This window comes from Vicugna pacos, chromosome 2 (assembly GCF_048564905.1).
Source record: "Vicugna pacos chromosome 2, VicPac4, whole genome shotgun sequence".
In the NCBI taxonomy this organism is placed as follows: Eukaryota; Metazoa; Chordata; class Mammalia; order Artiodactyla; family Camelidae; genus Vicugna; species Vicugna pacos.
In genome coordinates, this window is record NC_132988.1 from 104,306,037 (window position 1) to 104,327,789 (window position 21,753).

Below are 21,753 nucleotides of genomic sequence, written 5' to 3' on the forward strand. Positions count from 1 at the left end.
TCTGGTTAACATTCACATGCTATCAAGTCTTCCAATTCATCTTCCCAGATTTTTCTCTCCTAAACTTTTTAGTGCTGATTAACACTGATATGTACCAAGCATCCTTTTTCAATAGGATCACATAAGATCTGGCCTTAGGATACCTAAGACTTCTGCTTCCAGGTAACAGGCTCTGGAAATGGGTAAAATATTACTCAAAGGACTCCAGTCAAGGACTGATCAAGCAGCCTTCAAAACTACAAGTATCTAACGACTCCTTTTACTGTCACTCTCAGAAGGCTAGTTTCTGGTCTTAGCTGGTGCTAGGTGGCAAGTCTGGGTCATGGTTCAGAGGAAGAGCGCCACCTGCTGATGACCTGCTCCCCCACCCACAACACCATAGCTGGGATTAGACTTCCCTGTTCATGGTCAAAAGGATGTGCCGGGATCTTCTGAGCAGAACAGTGGAATCTTGGTTTGATCTCCAGCTTGGTTTGAGGTAACACTGAGATGCACAAAGCTCATGGCTGAATATAGGGCAGGCCAGTGTGGTTCTGGCAGGCAGGACGGTAACTCAAGTAGGACAAGATTCTTCCCAAAATACATCTTGCATTTTTCTGGCAAGCCTCTCTGCTGAATGTTCCTTTATTAAGGAGAATAATGCTATAGCATATTTAATGCCATCCTAGCAAGGCATTACCAAGCTTATTATTTCCAGTGGTGCCTTCACTTCTATTTTCATGGGTTCCTGAAAAACTCCAATTTATAACATAAGGCAAGAAAGGTCAACCTCAAATAGTCCTTGTTTCAACTAGGAGGCCTGTAGCTACAACAGGAAGCCACGGCAACTTGACTAAGTAAATCGTTCATACAGTACTATTCTATTTATATGAACTTCTAGGATAAGTGAAACTAACATACAGTGGTTGATAGAAATTGGAGCAGTTGTTATCTGGGGCAAGGGGTGGGGAGGGGTTAATTGCAAAATGACACAAAGAAGGTCTGTGGTGAAGAAAATTTCTGTATCTTGGTGGGATTTGAGTTACTCAAATGACCATATTAGTCAAAACCCATTGGATGGTACAATTAAGATGTGTGCATTTCACTTATATAATTATTTCCTAGAAAAGAAAAAATGTAAGTAAATAATTAATTTTCATTAATAACTTGCATGCTGAAGTATTTCAGAATGGAGTTTACTGGTGTCTGCAACTTACTTTGAAATCCAGTGAGAAATAAGATAGAATGATGGATGCATAGAGAGACAGACGGATTTATATACAATTAAACACACAGAGCAAAATGTTAATCACTGTAGGATTGAGGTGTGTGGGTGTTCACCATACATTTCCTTCCACTTGTCTCAATGTTTGAATTTTTCCTTAAAAGGCAAACAGTAAAATAAAAAGAGAAAGAACAAAGCTTAATGGAAATAGCACATGCACCCAGTTTTGGAGTGAGATGACTTAAGACAATCTCCAGTTTGGGCTGCTTTGGGCTGGAATTGTCTCCACTCAGTTATCTTAGTAAGAAGGACACATTGGGGAGATCAGGTGCCATTAATTAACTTTTTTGAATGAAAAAGATTTTAAATTTTGAAATTAAATTTTGAAATTTTAAATCTGGGGGTTCCCCTGAGCTTCCTGGTACATCCCTGTAGTGGTGGGCTCCCAGATTAAGCTAATGAGGCCACGGAGGAGGATACCGCTTTAACCAATTACTTGTACCTTTCTGTAACCTCTTGCCTAGGAGGAATGTTTTCAAGAATAGCTGGGAGCCTGCCCTTCCCCAAGTCTATCACCTTCCTAGCTTTGTACTGATTTTTTCAATGAGAATCCCCGCTCCTTAGCATCCTGTCTCTGGAAAGAAGCTGCACAAAAAATTCTTATTTAAGAGAGCCAACAAAGCTTTCTAAGCCATCAAATGAGTTAAGCGAAGATGAACCAGAAGTGTATGAATTAAATTTCCCCTTAAGTCCTATAGAAATCCAATAAATAAATTAAATGCATGTGGATTTAAAAATTAAAGGCCAAAAAGGCTTGAGGCAAAGTGCATTTGACATTTGAAATAATAGAAGCTTGTGAGGAGGCACGAAACAAGATGTGCACTTACCTGCTGTAATAGGGGCCCTTGGTCACTGCTCTGCCTGACTCGGTGTTTATGGAGCATAATGGCATCGCAGGGAAGTTCAATAAAACTCTCCAGGCGCCAGGTGTGACTCGAGTGTCATCATTTAGAAGACAATGTCAGCAGACTCCAGCTCAGCCCTCCACCCAGGAGGGCCATGATTGCTGCAGTGCTGAGTTCCTGCAGAGTTACCTTTCCCCTTTGGAAGGGTTTGCCTACAGCTCCAAAGCACGCCTGTGAAAGGGTCTGGGAACATGTTGCAAGAACCTGAAAGGTGTTCTTATTTTGACCCAGTAATTCCACCTTGAGGCATTTGGCCTAAACCAGGAATTCTGAGATGTGGCCAAAGTGATGCATACAAGGATACTCATCACTATATTATTCAACACAGTAAACACCTTAAAGCAATCCTATGTCCAACAATAGGGGATTGGTGCAAAAATTGTGGTAGATACTGTTTAACACAGTAGCTAAGACGATAGGTATGAGTATGAGACCTGGCTTAGCTACTAGCTTTGGCACCTGGGTCAGTTCCATTTGTAAACTGGTTGAGCCTCATCTATAAAATGGGGACGATAACGTTACCTCGTGGGCTTTTCGAAGGATGAAATGAGACAATATTGAGACAGGAGGGAAGGGGGCAGGGCACAGCCTCTCAAGGAATGACAGCAATTTAACACCAAAATGGTGGAAGATTTACCAAAGGGTGGAAGATTCAGCTCCTGGTTGGCCTTGAGGATGAAGAGGTTTGACTTCTAGTAGACCTTGAGCTTCATTATATGCTCCATGTAACAGCATGATCAGTAACATGCCCGCAGGCGCCATGACAGCCCCAAGGCTAACCGCGAAAGGCCAAAGAATGGGCGGTGGCCCAGTTCCTGGGAATCCCAGCCCCTTCCCCAGGGCAGTTGGAATGGTCCCACCTGTAGGTGTATGAGGCTACTGAGCCCATAAAAACTGGCGACACCACGCTTGGTGCCCTTTTCCGCTCCCTCCTCTTTGGAGATGGCCCGCGCTCTTGTCTATGGAGTGTGTGCCTACTTCTACTTTAACCTGAGCACCCGATTCCCACACCTCTTTCCTTGTCTTTCTCTTGCCTTACACTCTATGCAGTACGTATCTCTCTAAATAAATCTACCTTTACTCAACTGTGGCTCGCACTTGAATTCTTTCCTGCTCGAAGCCAAGGACCCACACCTGGCGGGGCACATCCCAGGGGCTCAGTCAAGACGTGGGACATGGCCCTCCTCACACCCCACATCCATTTTCCTGCATCAGTATGACTAAAGCCCTTATGTACTGCTTAACTATCAACATCATAATTCTTATTTCATATATGTATCATAGTACAGTACGTGTGTACCTGTATAGTACTGTTATATGACTATTACAAATTGTATTGTCTAAAAATATTTAATGTGTGGAAAATCTTATAATATATCTTATTAAGTAAAAGAAACAGTACAGAACTGAACATAAAATATAACTCAATTTTATTGAAATAGACATTAATGGACATAGAAAAAAGACTGGAGGAAACCAACAGAATGTTATTAACGACCCTCATGTCTGATAGGGAGAATATGAATGATTTAGATTCTGTTCTTTATGCTTTTCTCTATTTTCAAAATTATCAACCTGGGTCACATATTACTGTGTGTAAGTTCCTTTTAGATAACATCCTGTTCGTTTACTTTAATAGAGTTGAATTTAAAGAAAAGAGCAAAAAGAGACCCATCATCTTATCACCCAGAAAACTGTTGAAAAAGAAAGCAACCTAGAAGCATGGTTAGAAAATTGAGGGCAAAGAGAACGAAATTAACAGTGGAACTTCCCACTTTCTTTCACCCTCTGTCCATCCCCCGCAAAGCTAAATACAGTTAATTTCCTTCAAGGGAGAAAAAGAAGAAACCGGTATCTGTCAGTACAAACAGATCCACCTCATTCTTTTAATTGGTAACAAATGTTATTTATAGTCTATTCTCAGAAACCTGTTGCTTTTCAAGCCCTTTAACCATCACCGCAATCTGTGCCATCACCTCCTCTCCTGTTCCAGCCCAGTCACTGTTAGCGGTTTGATTGGTGGGTCTTTTCACATGGATTCCTGTGCATTTACTTACATAATGGCATCCTCATACACAACATACAGCAAGACTGTGGGGCTTTTCTTTTTGATGTACACAAGTTTAACCATGGCACAGTCTTCTGTAGTATGAATATATTATAGTATATTGAACATTTCCCCTATGGATGAATATTTAATCTCATTTCCATTTTTATTTATTTTTATAATCAGAATGAACTAAAAATTATTTTTAAATTTCCTTTTATTAAACCTAATATATATATATATATATTTAAAAGGGGATGTTAGAAGCAGTTGATAAGTTCATCTGGCTTACTTGAATACTGAATGAATGAACTCCCTTGGTGATTTCGTGGTGTTCATCTCATTCTGGACCCTTTGAATGAACCTGGCCTGTGCAATCTCATCCACCCTGGACTTCAGAAATGAGCACCGCATCCCAGGAGCTGTTTATGGCTCCCTCCAGTTTCGCCTCCAGCACCTTGAGGTTTCTCCTCCCTGAATATATCTCCTCTTCTCTCACCTCTGCTTAGCCCCACATCCCAGTTCCTGCTTCTCCCAACCAGGAGGTAGCCAACCCAGCTTCTGACTTGCTCTCCCAGCTAATCACTGATAGACAAGAAGGAGGAGGGGTCACGAAAAAAGACCTTTCACCTCTTTTTATACCTTAACAATTGGGAAACTGATACCTTGAAGTAGGGTGCTACTGTCACATTCCTTAACTAATACCGAAGTTTATACTTGAAGTGGGGTGCTGTCATGATGTAAACCTAAAATGTGTGGCTCTGGTTTAGCTGTTTGCCTTTCAAGCTATAATGGGTCTTCTGTTGATACACGAGTCTTTCCAGTCCCCAGTATCAGCTTCCTTGCTGCCCACTGCCCAACTAATCAGTGTTGACTGGTAAATGGCAAGAAAAATGATTTTAGAAGCTTATAAAGATGTAGACCATGTTAGGCAGTAGCAGAACACTTGGACGCAAAGAAATAAATCCCTCATGAACATTTTTGTTGAGGAAAGGACTTCAGCCATGGTTATGCTCACAGGACTGACTGCAAGCTTGTAGATCAGAAGCCTAGTGAGATTTTGAGGGAACAGAACTGCTAAGAAACCACAGTCTAGGACTTTGTTCAAGCCTAAAGCACCAGTTACTGCAGGACATTTGGAAAGTAGGGAGATATTTTTGATTTGGGGGCAGAGATGCCTCTACCCACTGGTACCTAATGGGTAGAGGCCAGGAAAGTTGCTAAACATCCTACACTTATAAAATCGACTCCCACAACAGATGGCCCAAAATGTCAATAAGATAACAGGCCATGGAGAACAACAGAGGAGGGAATTTTTCCCATGGAGTTTAATTCTGGTCTAATCAAGAAAGTTCCCCTGCTGCCTGGTACAGTCTCTCACTTGGCAGGATTGTAGGGACCAGTGACTTCCCTGTGACTCCCATTCTGCGCTTTTCTGAATGGGAGTCCTTGTTTCTTTGTCCCATCCTTGTTCCATCATGGCATATGGGGTACAGGGGGGGTGGTGACAGATACTTTGTCTTTTCAGTTCACAGGTCAATGAACGTGAAATACTGCATCTGAACTTTGTGGAGATATTACGTATCACCTGGAGACTCAGAACATTGGTCTGGACATAGTAACTGGACTGGCCTTTCCACTGTCTCCCTGACGGAGGGGGTCAGTATATTCTTTGCGTGGGAAAAAGGACGTGAACGTTATTTGTTGATCAGAAGGGCAGATATTTGTCAAATTGAATCTAATGGTCCTAAGTAGAGGAAGATGGAGGTTTGGGAGGTGGGTGGTCTCCAAAAAGCAGACTTTTCATTGTAAGGATTTCTCCTTCTGCTGTGATAACCATATGATTTCCAAATGTAATAATATGCTTTTCTTTCCCCCTCAGTGTACTTTTTAAATTTTTTACTACCTTTTTCTGGATATTGCTGGGGCTTTGGACTTTGTGAAGACCTGCAATCTGCTCTTACTACCTTAAGTGAGATAATACGTACCGTGGTGTGTAGCTTCAACATTCAAACATGTCCCATTTGTGGCCTTACTGACAGGCTGTCAGATCAAAGGGCTAATGTTCGTGGAGCATCTTACACACTGTGAAGCCCTGTATGAAAAGCCTTGTTCCTCTCCTACTTCTATTTCTCTTCTTTCTCGCATTACTTGAACATTATTTTGAAGCAGAAACTGTGCTTGGCAGCTTCTATCCATCTTCTTGTTTAATGTCATGAAATCCCATGTTCCCTCCATTTTTCAAGTCAGGAAACTCCAGCTGGACAAGCCCGGGGTCACGCCAGGAACACACAGCTAGGAGATGACAAAGCTGGGATTGAAACCAAAGTCCGTTGGACTCTAAAGCTGCTCCTCTCCCTTCTCTTCCTCTCTGCTTTTCTTCTTCCTCCTTCTTCTTTCTACTGTTCTTCATCCTTCTCTCCCTCTTCCCAACCCCAAGGTAAGGGCGAGGAGTAATGAAAGAGATGCTGTTGGCAGTCTTTCTAACGGTCGTGGTCCCTGCCCTTCTTTGAACTCAGACCCTGATTTTGTTCAGATGGGGGTCTCTGCACCTCAGAGGAGACAGGGCTTCTCCTCAACTCCAGGGTGAATCCAGATCGTCGGGCTCTAAGCCAATGACAGTAATTTCTTCCTTTGCTAATTAACTGGTTTTAAGCATGGGTATGTGACTCATTTCTGGCCAGTGTGACTTTATAGGAAGTCTTTTGGGGGCTTATTGGAAAATAGACAAGAACATTGATGTGCAAAAGCATGACACCTGGAGCCATGGCAGCCATTTTGTTACAATGAGGGGAATTACCGTGGTACAGAGTAGAGAAATAAAATGGGTCCTTAATGACATCAATTTGCTAATGACATTTATTCCTGGATCTGCTGGAATAACTCTGGACTTCTTTTCATATTCATTAAATCATCCTGCTATTGTTTAAGCTGCTTTGAGTTGCTTTTCTGTTACTTGTGATCAAAAGTCTAACTCACATACCTTTTCCTTCTTCCTCCTTCATGCCTTCTTGTGTTCTTAAGGGTTAAGAAGAGTTGATCAGGAAACCTACTACATGAGTTTGACACTCTTTCCACAGTTGAAACTGTGCCAGAAATGAGAGGAAAAAGCAAGAGGGCCTCTGTTCCAGGCTGACATGGGATTCATAGCTGCCGCAAGGTCCACTTAGGTTCACACCACACGTTACACAAAATATTTCTTCCAGCTACTCAAGGTGGTGTCCGTAGACAGCCAAGTTCATTCCCATGCCTTGACATGAAGCCAAAGGCTTGATGCCCATCATGTGAAGTGGAAACAATGTTAAAGGAGAAAGCAGGAGAGATCCTCCTCTCCTGCCTCTTGGGGGATCAAGGATTGTGAATATTGTTACTGTTGGAGGGGACCTGAGATGGTCAAGTTTATTTCCATTATTTTACAGATAAATACAAGAGGCTCAAAGAGGGGGAATGATTGCCCAGGCTCCCACAGTTAGTTCATGCCAGAGATAGGTCTGAATCCCTGCTCAGGTCCCTAGTTGAGGGCTTCTGCGTGACTCTAAGTGCCACTATCAGCTGAGATAGCTGGTCCCAGATGGCCAAGCATTCCCGCATTGTCCCTGAATGTGTAAAGGAAATCTTCTTCATTTGGATAAGATTACCCACAAAAAGGCAAAAATGAACTTATTTACAAAACAGAAAGAGACTCACAGACATAGAAAACAAACTTATGGTTACCAAAGGGGAAAGCTGAGGAGGGATAAATTGGAAATTTGGGATTTGCAGATACAAACTATTATATACAGAATAGACAAACAACAACAAGGTCCTAAGTAGAGCACAGGGAACTGTATTCAATAGCTTGTAATAACCTATAATGAAAAAGAATATATATGTGTGTGTGTGTGTGTGTGTGTGTGTGTACCTGAATCACCCTGCCATACACCAGAAATTAACACAACATTGTAAATCAACTATAGCTCAATTTAAAAAAAAAAGAAGCAGGGAACAAAATCAGGGGTAGGGGATAGGGAGAAGGGGCTCACTATGTGTGTGTGTGTGTGTGTGTGTGTGTGTGTTACAAAGAGGAAGAGGTGTGAGTGTTCAGGAGAACTACAGTCACACCGCTTGCCTCTGACGCTCCACCACTGGGCTCACTGGTCACACCAGCTGCGTTTCCAAAAGCTCTTCCCTTCTCGTCCTGCCGACAAATTGCATTGATTTACGAAACAGACAACTCTGCAATTGCCTGAGTACATTTAATCTTTTCAAATTAAGCCAACTTCACATTCGGCATACCATATGGAATTCTTTAGGGTGTTTATAAACACGGTTACACTTAAGCCCTCGTCCACTCTGCTTAAACTGTGGCAGAAATAGACCAGAGAGCCAAAAACATACAGATTGAAGCGATGATCTGCCACCAGGCCAAATCCTTTCAGAGTGGAAAATATTTTAGCCATCATCTGGTCCAGAGGCTGCACCCTGGAGGCCTAGGGGCTGATTTCGGCACACAGATGTGTTGAGTTTGGCTCATTCTGTGTTTCTGAACATTTTTATGCCAACATTTAAGAATTGGAAGCTTTCCCATAAAAATCCAGACTTTCTGCATCTTTACAAAAAAAAAAAAACTGGAAATGTGGCTACACTGAGCCCTCGTTCCCACACAGCTATCAACTGAAGCCAAATAGTAGCTTCGTCCCCCGCCTGGGGTATCTTTGCTCTTGGCCATAATTGTCACCACTGCCGACTGTCTTACACTAAATACCTGCCTCACTCACTCTCAATACTTGCCTGACCCTTTTAGGCACGTGTCTGCCTCCTTCACCTAAATCAAAACACGTACAGGAGATAAAGTGAAGTCTCAGAATCTAGATGTGACTTACCTAAAATTTCCAGACGTTCCAGAGGGAACTTTGGACTTCCTCAGCCCATGAAGTTGGACGTGGTGAGAATGGAGGAAGGCAAGCCAATGTGATCTATATTTTGAGAGCCCAAAAGACCACCGATGACTCAGGATTAGATGAGAAGGTAAGATATTTGATTCTTGGCTTATGGTTCATTGCAGGTGTTTATTCGTTCATTGCAACAAACATTTATTGCTCTCGCAAACTGCTTTAGGTTCTGGGGAGATAAAGATATTAAATCTTGACTCTGGTCCTCAAGGAGCTTTCGGTCAAGCAGAGAACAATAGACACGTAAGCACAGAATTCTAACAGGCCTTCTCCCGAACTCCTTTGGTCAGATCTGTAGGTAACAACGCAGTTGTTAAGTGTGAGATAATAGAAGATGTGTATTGGTATCTGCCCCTTGTTCCTGGCACAGAGCTCCTGAAACACATAATTTCCTAAGTGATAAGCACACCAGGAACATCTTTTCTTCTATTTGTCTTTGACCGCAGTTCCTGAAACAGCGCTCCTGAAACCTTTGTAAGTTGCTGAGTGATGAGGGCGTCTTTTGCTCTAACAAAGTGGATGAGGGCTGGTCACCAGCAACAACAAGCCATGATTAGAAGCTTGAAATTTTCAGCCTCATCTTTCATTCTCTGGAGAAGGGAGAAGGGCGGAAAATGGAGTTAATGATTGATCACATGAATGGAATGAATTTTCCATAAAATTCCAATAGCTTAGGGTTCTGAGAGCTTCCCAGGTTGTCAAACAGGTGGCAGTATGGGGACAGTGGTGTCCCTGGAGCGGTCATGGAAGCTCCACACCCCTCCCCACATAACTTTGCCTTACACATTTCTTCCATCTGTATATTCATCTGTATCCTCTGTCCTATGCTTTTAGAATAAACTGGTAAACCTAAGCAAATGTTGCCCTGAGTTCTGTGAGCCACTCTAGCAAACTAATCAAATCCAAGGGCAAAGAGGTCATGAGAACGTTTGATTTGTAGCCAAATGGGACAGAAGTTGTGATTAACCTGGGGACCTATACTAGCAATTGGCATCTGAAGCAGAGGGTGATCTCACAGGGCTGATCCCTGAACCTGTGGAATGCAACACGCCCTCCAGGTAGACGGTGTCAGCATTGAGTTAAATTATAAGACACCCAGCTGGGGTCAGTGACGTCCTTGGTTGGGGGAAAACTCGCACACATTTGGTGACCAGAACCGTCAGAAGTGAAGTGTTCTGTGTAAGTGGTAAAGGAGAAAGCCACACAAGAGGCAGACAGGACTGGGTTGTTTTGTTTGGTGGGGGGTGATTTTTATTTGTATTTTTAACACATTATGGTAACAGGCTGACTTGCAAACTTGGATTCGAATATGGGTCCTGTCCATTCTTTTTTGTTGTTGTTTTTGTTTTGTTTGTTTTGGGGTTTTTTTTAGGGGGAGGGGGTAATTAGGTTTGCTCGTTTGGTTATCTATTTTGGGGGAGGTACTGGGGATTGAACCCAGGGTCTCATGCTTATGCTAAGCACACACGCTACCTCTGAGTTACACCTCCCCCCAACTCCATCCCACTCCGTCCCTCCTTAACTTGGACAAAATACTTCTCATCTAAACCCCAGTTTTCACATCTGTATAAAATAATTAAATGCTTATCACCTGGAGTTTGTGAGAAACATTTGAAAAGCTCCTTGCGCAGAGTGAGCATTCAGGAATTAGTGAATTCAGTAATTCTTCTTCTAGAATGCTTCCCCCCGCCGTGTTACTCATTCTTCTTTTCTTTTTTTTCCCCTTTCATTACTTTCTCTCTAGTTTGTTCCAGATATTGCTTTAAATTTTAAGATCTCCAAGTACTTCCCTGCATCACAAGTCACTGGATGATGGGCAGGACTTGTAATGAGAAGTGCCAGTACTTATTAAAACGAGCGCATGTGGCCTTGACTCTCAGAAGCAGTGCATTGTTTGTGTTACTTCTTTGAAGGACAGAAAATGACTAAGAAGTGAGGCCTTCATTATTTGGTCTCTCATTTGCACAGAGTATCTTGGTAGACAGTCCTGCTCTGGGGTGCTCACACACACACAGTTCTGGGCCTTGAGCATTCCAGATTCAAAAGTGGAACAAAGGACCAAGAGCCAGAAAATCTTCGATGTTCATCCCAGGGCAGATGTTGTTTCCCTTGTCGGCCGTGGGCAAATCACCTCCCCCATCACTTCCCCCATCAGCTGCGCAGAAATCAATTATCTCCTCGCCTCACTTGAGGGCTGAGAGACTTAATTAAGCTTTTGGAAGATGGTTGTTAGTTAACCTAATTCTCTCCGTAAACTAACAACCCTTTGCTTTCCTCATCGTACCTCCCAAAATTTCATAAATTAGTCCCCCTTTTCCTAAGTCAGAATGTAGGATGACTCTTCTTTTTACTGATTCACTTCGATGATTGGTTTTTAGTGATATTTCCCATCAACACGCCCAGGGTAGTGTTGAGGGAAATGAGGAGGGAGCATCTCAGTGGTGACTAAGAGCAGAGGTAATGGGGAGAGAACTGTCCTTTCCAGAAGGGAAATATTATCTTTGTCCTTGAAAATAAAATTCTTGGAGCCTCTGGTCCTTGTGGGCCATGAAGAGAATTGAGGATTAGATTAAACTGGCTTATTTTGCAGTGGCTTGGACGGACTCCTTCCCAACACAAGCAAGAGTCCCTCAGACACAGGTTCAAATTCTGGCCTCACCACATCCTGGTGGAGCCACACTGAACATTTATTGACTTAACTTCACCGTTTCCTCATCTGTAAAATGACAATGATAAAGTCTCCTTCACAGGAGGAGGAAGCGAAACCATGCACGTTTCCCTTTTCACTTTCCCTTGCAGAGATACGTGCATCTGTCCAGTTTCTACAACAGGATTATAGTAAACCCCCTGAGGACAGGGATGGCTCAGCTGTATCCAGCCTTTCTCAACAGGGGTTCCCCAAGAGAATTAAACTCCCCAGAAAATTGTGTGAGTGACTATATTCTCAATTCTCCTAAGGATGAGAGAGAACTAGTACCATTTTAGATGCATAGGAGAGGAATTAATTCACTACCTACAATGGATGCCTTAGGGCATGAGGCCTTAATTCTATCCTGCAACCTGATTAAGAAGCACTGGTAACACTAATCATTATGAAAGATAAACTCCAAACTTTCAGCGGTTTAATGTGACAGAAGTGTATGTTTAATGGGTGTTGCAAATTGGCAGGATTAAATAATTCAGAGCTTCTAAGCTCTCCATGCTCATCTGCATTAAAGGGAAAGAGTGAGGAAGAGTGAGGCTTTCTGTTCACACTCCGTTAGTTAGACCGCAGGCACCAGGCACAAGGGAGGCTGCTGGGAAATGTAGTCTATCTGTGGAGCCAGGGAAGAGAAGGGAATGCTAGCAGGTCTCTGCCACGTGCGAGTATTATCTCCCTGGTGAGTAGGCTTTCAACTAGACTCACACAGCAGGTGACAGTGTTCAGTAAATGTTTGCGAAATTTATGCATGAACGAATTAAGCGTTCATTCAATCTATCAATCCTCACACCCTGACTTGCTCCGTTTATCCTGTGTACTACCTCCCCCAAACCCTCTCTTCCACCCAGCTGCCACAGTAAGGTCCAGAAAATTACTCTGCAGCATTGAACAGTGTTTGAAAGGAGCACTTGGTCTCAACTTGCAAAGCCCTGGATTTGAGTCTCAGTTGGATCAATTACCAGCTGGGCTCCCTGGGGCCAGTGGCTTTTTACCTAAAATTGCAGATAGGTATTACGTGCTTCTTTGTCTACAGTGGAAATCACGGTTGGTGGCACAAATCGTGGTTTAGGGGAAGACCCTAGGACTTAATATAAGCAGGGGTATTTTGGGAAGTGCCATATAAATGTAAATGTTATTGATATTCATCCATGTGAAGTTATTAGCTGGAAATACTCAAGGCATTTCTCCTAAAAGGGCATCTGTATTGTAAGAGAAGACTCTGAACAGATTTCCAGTGATGAAATATCAGGTGCTTCCTTGCAAAGCTGTGGTTTCTGCTCAGTGTTCCTGCGTCCTAGTAATGGAACAATAATTTCCACAAATGCCATCACAGGGGGACCAGAGCATGGGGCTAGCCTTTGGATCTGTAATGATGGTGGGCTCCAGGATAAGGACGGACATGCAAACCTGTGATAGCTACGTCAATAGAATTCAAAACAATATGGGACACAGAAGGAAGAAGAGAGGCGGGGAGGGAATCATGGGCGGGGCAGGGATGGGGTGCCACCCCACACCAGGGCTGTGGGTCTCTGGCAACACAGGTGAATATCGACGGGCTCAACTGGATTACTTCCTCCAAAGGGAAGGGTTAGAGAGAGTCGGGGGAAATTCAAGGTTCGTAGACTCTTTCAAATCAGGCAAAATAAAAAAGTCTTTGTTGTGTGCTGGAAACTGATCTGGGTATATTCTAAATTAAACTATTTCCCCTTCGTGGAACAAGAGTCCTGATGTCACAAACCTTAGTTCTTAGGAAGGGAGAGGATATGGTATTACAGAAAGACACTGATTATAGAGCCAAGGAAAGCTGGGTTCAGATTTTTGCGCCTCCACCATTTCTAGTATGATTTGGGGAAAATCCCTCTGACTCTTTGGAGGTACTAATTCCTCTGTCAAAGATTTGCCCTAAAGGCAAGCTACAACAAAATGACATTAGCCTGCCTAGCACAGAGCATTCAATAAGTGTAGGTTATTATTATTAAAATAGACCAAAGCATCCAGCTCCCCACTGACGTAGTAATCGACATGCTCATTTCTGGGCAAGAAAGAAACTTTGCTAAGATTGAAAGGAGTTTAAATATCACTGCCTCTTGGAGAGAGGGGTCTCTCTGACCATCCCACCTAGACTAAACTCTCCCGATGACTTCATACTTGGGTGTGGATTTGTGTACTTGTGTTTTGTCTATCTTTTCATCCAAAAGTAAGTTTCAAGAGGGCAGAGAGCTTGTTGTCTTGTCCGTGGTGGTTCAGTGCGGGACACAGCCTGGAGTGCCATGTGTTTAATAAATGGCTGTTGGAAGGAAGGAGAGGGAAGGAAGCAGGGCCGCCTGAATGATTAGAGAACATTTTAACACTGACAACCCTCGCATCCCATAGAGAGAGCTGCATCCTGAAACGCAGATACCCCTGGGAAAGGCAGCCGTTGACTGAAATGCATTCTGACGCGTAAAGGACTCCTTGGAGATCCCTGCCCGGGAAAGAGTCTCCAGAGAGGGTGAGCTGGGAGATGGGGGCAGGGAAAGAGCTTGTCTGGCTGTCACCTGGGCACAGGAGTCCAGGTGTGCTTGTAGAGTAGGAAGAAGCCCTCCGCATCCCAACCTGCCCGTGCAGAACCCAATTTGCATGCATCACCCACGCCCTCGGTGTAGCAGCCATCTTCCTTTTCATCAGTGCTGTGGGGCAAGGGAGGAAAATACCTTTCAAGACCAGACATGAATCTTGCAGTAAACAAGCTTTACTCTGCCTTGTTGTGTGGGTTTTAACCTTTCATAATACCCGCAGGGCAGATTGAAATGCTAAAGTAATGCACTGTAAAGCTTCCTTGCTAGGCGGGGGAAACTCTAGCCGTGAAAAACAAACAAATAAAAAGCGTGAAAGCCACCACAAGCCTTTTCTCCTAAAGAGGCATGTAGACAACAATCTCTGTTTGCTAGCCTCTCTCTCTCTGAACGAGACTATGTTTCATATCAGGTGGGGATGAGAAAGGAAAGGACTTGACATTTATGAAGCACCTACTATGTGCCAGGCACTGTGCTGGGAACACTTTCATGTGTTATTTCTTGGAACCATCCCAACAAGCCCCCTGGCGGTCATTCGCTCCACCATGTGACCCTCCGCAGTTAACTTGTCTGAGCTCACACAGCTAATCAGGTATCTGTCAGACTTCACCAGCCATACTACTTAAATATTCTGAATTTCATTCAAACTTTTTTGAATGAGGAATCTTTCTCATAAACGTATGTGCTATGTATGCTCTTTCACCCACCAATATCATTTCCTGTGGAAAGAAATCAAAGATGTACACAAAGATGTGACAATGAGACCATTGATTACAGCACTGTTTTCGGTGGAAAAAAATAACTTAAAGGTCCAATAGTAGGGATTGGTCAGATACATTATGAACCACCCATGCAGTGAAAGACTTCATAGATATCGTGATTATTTATTGCCATAGAAATATGTTGCTGATTTATTATTAAGGGGAAGAGGGAAAAACAGGTTTGAAACAATATCTAAAATACCAATTGGGCAAATAAATACACAAGTAAATTAACGCATACAAAAATTCAAAAAGAATGTAAAAAAATTAACTGTTTATCTTTGAATGGCAGGATTACAGGTATTTTTTTTACCTTCTTTTGCTTCTCTATTTTTAAGCATTTTTCTACAGTGAGCTTGCACCTCTTGAGCAGTTAGTTTCTTTTAGTTTTTCCTTCTTAAGAGTCGCTTTTAGAATAATTGGAAAGCTGCTTTCTAAAACATGTTGCTTGAGGGCCCAGAATTTGGAAACATTTCTATTCTTTTGTAGCTCCTACTAAAAGGAGAAACGAAATTCCTAGCCAAATACTGACATTTGGCCAATATTGTTTCTTTTTATAATTACATTGTCAGCCGCTGATTAAAATGTAAGCGCCTGAAAGCCGAAACATGTCCTTTTTTCCTCTTTAATCCATGTTCCTTTGTGGTGTTCAGTGACTACTTATGATTGTTTGATTTCTTCCCTTTACTCTTTTGGTTTTAGGTCTGGGTGTTTTGGGGGTTTTTTTGTTTTGTTTTGTTTTGTTTTTTCCTATTTTACGCCAGAAGCTTATTCATTTGGACCCTTTTAAATTCTAGTTTGTGAAAATTTGGAAAATTTAGACAAGACTGAAACTTACTTTTTTTCTCTGAATAAAATTTGGGTTGGTTGAGGGCAGGGTCCATGTAAGCGAATGAGGTGGGAGGGCTATATTTAACCTACTTGGGAAAACACTCTTGAACTCTTTTCAACATCCTTTTGTGCCCAGTTAATTAATGGACTGATTACAAATGATTATAATTCATTGAGTCGATTTGGCAGAATTTCCTCCTGGCAGCACTGCATCTCCTATTAGTTTGTGTTACTTGTCAGTATTGAAAGTGACACATCTACTTTGCCTTACAAATAGCATAGATATTCACTAATTCAGGACTTGTTCAGTAATCTGAGTGGGTTTTTCACAGTCCTCTAATTTTCAGATTTTACTGTATTTTTTAACTGAATAGATCCCTCTTTAAATAAAACAGTGCTTTTAGAAATAGAAGTTATTCCTTCCCTAAAAAATAAAGCCGTAACATCCAGGGTATGCATGGAAGTATTAATCACACTCATTGAACGAAAAATAATGCAAACGATATGAAGTGTGCAAAAGTGAAAGTCCACACCCGACTCTCTTTTTCCTACGCACAGGCTTGGAGATTCCTGGCCCTGCTCTGCCTTGTTTCTGTGGAGAAACCCAATTCACTTCACAATATAGCATCCCAGGAGTCCAGTATAGCAGCAGGCCTGGGGCTGGACCCTTCGGCGTTCAACGGATCGGGGCTGGATGCCACTTTGACCCTCTAATGAGACGGCCTCAGAGCTTCCACGAGCACTTGGTACCATAATGTCAGTTTGATAGAGTTGTTGATTTGTTTTTGGTTTTTCGAGATGGTTGTTTTGTTTTGTTTGCCAAAAGCAGACCCTTCAGTAATTTTTCAGTAGGCCACACACCTGTCGGGTAAGTATGTCCTTCACGAGATAAAACAGATATAGGATGAAGGTAAGAACTGATATTATGAGCACATGGAATCTAAAACGGTCCCTCAAGAGCTGTACTGCTCAACAAAGTAGCCAGTAATATGTTTGGCTATTTAGAATTAAATAAAATGAAGAAAATTTAAAAGTCACTTTCTCAGTCGCTCTAGCCACATTTCAAGTGCTCAGTAACTGTATGTAGGCAGTGGCTACCACACTGGAGAGCACAGATGGAGGCTGTTTTCATCCTTGCAGAAATTTCTAGTGGACAGCTCTGTTTTTGAGTCTAACACAAGACAGAAAACATAAAACCATTTAGTGAAACACCTGCCTCACGATATAGATATGTGTTTCGAGTCTGGGCTGCAGACGTCCTGTACTTCGTGCACTAGCTGCAGGTCAGAAAACAGCATCCCTGGAAGAAGGGCAGAGGTAAGTCCCAGGCCCCTTCTGTTCTGGGCATGAGGGCTGTGGAACAAGACATCCCAGAACTTAGCGCCTTAAATCAACAACAGTCCCTTTGTTATTTCTCCCGGCTGGGCGTGTGGGGCTGAGTGAGGTGGTCTCTAGGTCTTCGTGTGGTTGCACGGGTGGCTGAGGCTGGAATCTGGAGTCAGTGTCCTTTCTCCAGTGTCTGGTGGCTGATGTGGCTGTTGGCTGGGACCTCAGCTGGGGCCTGTCCTGGAGGAAGTGATAAACACTTCTGAGAAGCTGGCCTGGGAAGATGCACTGACCGCCACACTCGGAAGTCCCGGGCCTCCCCTATTCAAGAGAAGAGAAAACAGCCAGCCGCTCTGACTAGCAGGAGTGTCATCCTCACGTCTGGAGGGTGAGGGCCAGCTGAGGAACCACCATCTACAGCCCCTTCTAGGGACAGCCCAAGTGTCTGCTTTCGTACCACTGTCCTCCTGGTGGCTGACCCTGACTGCAGGTGAGAGTCCCAGCTGGGACTGATCACATTAAAGATAACTAATTGCATACCTTCTACGGTGCTTTTTCCTGCCAAAGCATGAATTCTCAATCTTTATTGTGCCATGGGATCCTCTGGCAATATGGTGATATCTCCAAGTGCATAAAATAAAAACATAGGATTTTAAAGGAAAGCAGTTATACGGAAACACAGTTACCAGAATAGTTAATAATTTAGCAATATCTAGCAAGCTCTAGCAGCAGGTGTAAAAAGTATTGTAATTTCAAAGTTCCGAAGAACCTAAATGACATTCTGACGTATCTGTAACAATTGTATGTATGTGATATGGAAATACCTGTGTTTTGTATTAATCACAAATACACTTATTCTGCTCAAACTACTGTGGTTTGTTGCCTACATTCATACTGAAAGGAAGTGCTAAATTTCAGTTAGAAAGACCATAAAGATGTGATCTTTCTCACCCAGGTTTGCCAATCCCTGAATCGGCCTTGCTGAGGAGCCCCTGAGCTACAGCAAGGGGGCTGGGGCAGGACTTCTTGGTACAGCAGAGCAAGGGGAGAGCACTGGGAAGGGGAAGGTGATGTCTAGGACTGGGGCGGGTTGGGGAGAGGGCAGGAAAGCAGGACAAAGTAACAGGAATTTGAAGAAAGAAGGAACAGTTTCTGAAAAAACAGAAAGCTGGAGACGATAGTCAGTGCCCCTAGCGAGGAAAGTTTCTCTGGCTATGATGGCCAAGGAAGCTGTCCACCTCCACCCCACCCCGCCCCTCAGTTGGGATTCCCTCACCAGGAGAGCAGTGATACAACAATGGAATCCCATACGGGGATGCCTGAATCCGAAGATGGGGAGGGCTGACTGTACTACGCCACTTTATATAAGGGACTTGAGCATCGGGATTTTGGCATCCACAAGTGTCCTGGAACCAGTCCCCCAGGGATACCAAGGGACATCTGTGCTTGATTTTGCCTCCCCAGCTGAAAGTCTGAAATTACTTACTGTGGCCGCACTGTGAGCTCCTTCCCTTTTCCTGCCAGTCTAGACTTTCTTCCAGCTCATGCAAGCCGGGTGGTTACCACAACGCCTTCCCAGAGCCAGTGGGTCCATTCCCTTCCGTGGGAGCTGAGGGAACTAATTAACTCCAGCACTCTCCTCTGTGCCCAATTCTAAATCAAATCAGAGGGCCGGGAATGAAAAGATGGATATCAAAACATCTGCTTTATTGCTACTAAACTGGATGGAGGGTAGGACTTAGGTGTGGGTTCCTCATTCTCCCTGCCTCTCCTGCGACCCACACATGCCATTCTACAGCTGAACACCAGCAGGGGACAGTTGAGTCTACGGAACAGATACCTCATGCAGGATGGCTGCCTGGCACTGGCTTAGGGGAGGATCGTGGAGGGGGAGGAGGGCAGAGAGAGGTGCGCGCGTGTGCACACACACACACACACACCCCTATCTTTAATATTCTTGATGGACCAGTTCTTCCCCACCAAAAAATGTGGACCAATGGCTGTCACTCACCAGTTAGGTAACTCACTCCATCTCCAAGGGGAGGGATGAGGGTGTGGCAAGAGGCCAGGAGTGGTCAGGGAAAACTCTTAATGGAATTTGAGAGATGGAGAAGTAGACCCCCTCCAACACCCACGAGTCAAACTGTCCTCCCCAGGTACAAATAATAATAATTATTTTAGTTTAATTTCTTACTATCCTAAAAAGAAGAGAAGGCTCAAGAGGGCTCCCTACCTTGTGACAGGGACTGGATGAAATTTTTAGTGCCTAATCTCATTTAATCTTCTCAACATTCCTTTATCATAGGTGGTCGAGCCATATGAAATTGTTGATTTGGAGCTTACAAAAGCAATAATTTTGTGTTCTTTGATCTAATGGCTCCCCTACTTTATAGGTGAGGTCACGGAGATTTATAGAAGCTAAGTGACTTGCCAATGACCACATCGTTCACAATTGAGCCATCTGGAATTTAATTCAAGCCTGACTTCAGAGCCCATGGTTTGAACCACCGCGGTAAGATGCAGGTGTGCAGGTGCACCCGGAGATGTACCTGGAGGATTCTGAGGCTCGCTGCATAGTACAGCAACACCCAGCTTCTCTCTTCCAGGTCTGTGCCTGGGATGAAGCATAAAGAGATAAATAATATATGGATTCTGCCTTCAATGGTGCCTTGCATAGAGTAGGTGCTCAGTTATTTTTTAAATAGGTTAATTACTAAAGTTCACTTTCTTATGCACGTGGTGCGAGGAAGCCCTGTTCTACTTGAGGGAAGCCTCCAGCCTTACCTTGTCCTGCCCTTTCCTGTTTACAAAGGTCATTCACACACATTCTCAGAGCTGATGTGCCTCCTTGGGACGCACCTAATGAAGGTTCTGAAGCTGATGCCTTGGCCTGCTTCCGGAAGAGATCCTCCCCTGCTCGGAATGAAGCGGGCTTACAACAGAAATCAAAGTCAGAGTGGGAGCAACCTCAGGCCGATTTAGAGAAAGGCTAGAGATTCAGGTGCAAGGCAGATGAAGAATCATTTTTGCATTTTTTCTGAGCGTGAATCCACCTTGGGGATTTCATATTCATTTCCAATCACTCCTGGAAACAGGTCCTACATCAGGGAAAATCCAATAGGAGACTGAACTCTGTGGAGACTCTGGCGGCAATAGGACCCCGGGGCAGTGAGCCTCAGCACCCCAGGCAGGGTAGCTGTGTAGGTGGCATCTCAGCTCCTCACTCCCAGTTCCCCAATACGAGGTTCTGGCTGGAGGACCACCCGAGGCTGGATATTCTGCCTCCAAAGCACCACTGGAGTGCTTCTGCATCTTTTGCTGCTGTCACCACCTGAGTCCAGGTGGCAACAACCTCCTGTCCAGTCTAACAAAACAAAAATCTGACTGTGTCGTCATATCACTTCAAATTCTTCAAAATGGTTTCCCCATTGACCCCAAAATAAAGTACAGACGCCCTCCCCTGCACTTGCCTATCCACAGTTCACCTCCCTCCATCCCTCTCCTTCTCTCGTACTTGGGGCTCCAGCCAACTGGATTTCTTTTACTCCACAAATACCTGATTCTTGAGAGCGCCTTTCTCCAGGCTTTCACATACACTGTTCTTCTACCTGGAACATTCCTCCATCTCCATTCATCTTAGACACTATTTTCTCTGATACATTCCCTGATGCACCATTGGGCTCCTCTATTACCCTGCAGGTCCTCCTTCCCAATACTTTTCACACTCCATTATATTTTCTTGTTCGGTTCTTCACCTATCTCAATAGATGTGCCTGCGTCATAGTAGGGTTTCAGTAAATACTTTTTTGAGTGAATAGATGAAAAAATGAACAAATAAAAGATAAAATTAAAGACCCATGCTCCAGAGGCTTGAAATGTCATTAAAATATGTAGTCAGTTATGGACCTGAGAGAACTTTAGTTCTGCTCTGAGAAAGATGTATAGTTTCTGATGGTATATATGTATCTGGATCCAAAACCCCATGGAAGCCTCAGCACTCACTAGGCCATAGTATCTCAGAGGTGGATTCCCAAAAGCCCAGTACATAGCAGTGGCTGTAAATTAGGATTCACTCTTCATCCTACAGTTTTAAACTCATTCAACTACACCATGTCAAAGTCCCATCAAAAACATCATACAACTTCTTGATTTGCTTTTATTACTCAAACACAATGAAAGCAAGTTTTTCCTAGACGTAAATGGACAGAAACCTCAATTTCTTGGCTGTCTGAATAAACACTGGATGGGGGAGCAAACTTTTTCAACAACAGTTTTTCTTTAACAATGTCACTTCTGCTGTCTCCTCAAGGGCAGAGGCCAGGGTCAGCTGTAAACCCCACAGAGACCAGCACTGCCCACCCTGCAGACACCAGGGGACAAGAAGCAATTGTCATTCACACCAAAGGAGCTGGATGTTGGCATTTTTAATGTA

At 43.5% G+C, this 21,753-nt stretch overlaps 1 long non-coding RNA gene across 1 annotated transcript; it reads right to left on the reverse strand.

The window, feature by feature from the left end:
- Window positions 1–15,297: 15,297 nt before the first annotated feature.
- On the reverse strand, window positions 15,298–19,806 carry LOC140700547 (uncharacterized). The gene is made up of 3 exons (XR_012078956.1): window positions 18,808–19,806; window positions 17,862–17,942; window positions 15,298–17,561 (listed from the first exon to the last, which is right to left on the reverse strand). It is a non-coding gene; the product is annotated as an uncharacterized lncRNA (long non-coding RNA).
- Between the last annotated feature and the right edge of the window lie 1,947 nt (window positions 19,807–21,753).